Source organism: Myotis lucifugus, unplaced genomic scaffold (assembly GCF_000147115.1).
Source record: "Myotis lucifugus unplaced genomic scaffold, Myoluc2.0 scaffold_11488, whole genome shotgun sequence".
NCBI classification, from domain to species: domain Eukaryota; kingdom Metazoa; phylum Chordata; class Mammalia; order Chiroptera; family Vespertilionidae; genus Myotis; species Myotis lucifugus.
In genome coordinates, this window is record NW_005882536.1 from 1 (window position 1) to 1,898 (window position 1,898).

The window sequence follows — 1,898 nt, forward strand, 5'->3', positions numbered from 1 at the left end:
AACCCCGTCCCCACCCCATCACTACTTGAGCCACACTCAGCCCCACCAAAGCAAGCAAACAAACAAAAACCCAATTCTTCATACTCACAACCACTCGGACACGCAGGACCCAGGTAGGGGTTCCCTTGCTAGAAAGACGCAAGGAGCTATATGGCCGGATCCGCGCCCCAACCCCACCCCAGGGATGCCTGGCTGAACTCGTGTGCACGGCCCAAATAAACCCCGGGGTGCTCGACTGCAGCCGCCTCCCTCTTCGTTAGTTGTCCGGCCCAGAATAAACAATCTCACCTCCTTCAAAAGAGAAACCACAGTTCCAGCTCAGTCGCCCCAGCCGGAGACGGAAGGTCCCCTAGCGCGCAGCACGGAGCGTCTCACCCCATTCCCCGCCCCCAAAGGCGCACCTGGGGCCGCGCCCCATTTCCAAAACGAAACCTCCCGGACTTGCGGCCACTCCTCCACCAGCCTCACTCCACCAGGTCCCTAACCCCGCGGGGCCCCGCTCCTCCTGCCAGCACCGCAAAGGGCCTCGGCGGTTCGCTCACCAGCGTCAGCGGGGTAGGTCCACCCAGCCCTGCGCCGATCAACGGCGCCAGCACAGCTCCCAGCATCCCCGCAGGCTCCGCCCCCAATGGCCGCCCGGGGAGAGGCTGCGGCCACGAGGTTAATTTACTGGACAATGCCTGTTGCAGTGACAGCCTAACCGTCTCTTTTATTAAGATGCCCACGCACAAAACAGGCAGTGATGGCCTCGGCCGGGTGCTCAGCGGGTTAGCGCGTCCTCTCACACGCCGAGGTTGCAGCTTCCATCCCGCGTCAGGGCACATACAAGAACCCACCAATGAAAAACAAACAACAACAAAAGAATCAACCCACAAATGCATAAGTAAGTGGAGCAACAAACCGGCCTGAGGCAGGCCTCTCTCTAAAGTTAATTTGTTTAATAACCAAAAAATAACTAAGATAGGCAGTGATTCCGCAGTGAAGTCTGTTCCTTCTACTCGTCCGCTGGAAAGACTACACTTCCCAGAAATCTCTACGGCAGCTTCTGCAGAAGGGTTCCGCACCCCGCCCCTCCGGCGGGTGAAGAGTTCCGTGCAATAGAGGCATTTCCGGTTGACGGTCTGGCTGGTGCAGAGTGCGGGCTGGGAGCCTTTTCTGCGCTTTGGCTTGTGTTTTTACTCCCAGGCCCAGCTAAATGCCCTGGGCTTACCGGTAAACTGCATAGCATACACACCTCCTTTCATGAGCGCCATCTAAGTGTGGCTTCGTGCCACCCGCGCACCCCTGTGGGCATCCCCACTTTACTGGCAGGAGAAACAGGAAGGCAAAGCAGTCGCCCCACTTTGGATGCTACATAGTGGGTATCCTCTTGTCCAAGTCCTCAAACTTAGTGACAAATTCTCATCCAGGTCCTGGAGGACAGAAGCCTCACTCACACATGCTGAGCTTGGCTCTCTGGCCTATTATCTAGAATCTGGATGTTTAAAAAAAAAAAAAAATTCAGCCCTAGCCAGTTTGGCTCAGTGGATAGAGCATCAGCCTGCAGACCAAAGGGTCCTGGGTTCGATTCCGGTCAAGGGCATTACAAAAAAAAATCAACTGAGTGCATTTGAAGATCTAGCAAAGAGAAAAGAGCTCTGAAGAGCTATACAAAATAGATTTTTATGGGCAGAAGGGTTCAGGGGGACAAGGAAGCTGTGGACAGAGTGGATTCTTTCAGGCAAGGGTCTCAAAGACCCTTAGGGGTCTATGAGAAAATTACCTCAAGAGTGCTGACCAGGTAATTCCAGACTGACTGGTTTAAGACTTCATTTCTGGGAGAGGTTGAAACTGTTACTGGACAGGGGCGGGCCCTTAGTAGGTCTGCCTCAGGCCGGTCTGTGGTATGTGGCTGCTTG

At 54.8% G+C, this 1,898-nt stretch overlaps 1 long non-coding RNA gene across 1 annotated transcript; it reads left to right on the top strand.

Annotated features, from left to right (window-relative positions):
- The first annotated feature begins 385 nt into the window (after window positions 1–385).
- On the top strand, window positions 386–1,353 carry LOC106696182. Its single transcript, XR_001347075.2, has 2 exons — window positions 386–555; window positions 718–1,353. It is a non-coding gene; the product is annotated as an uncharacterized LOC106696182 (long non-coding RNA).
- Window positions 1,354–1,898: the final 545 nt, after the last annotated feature.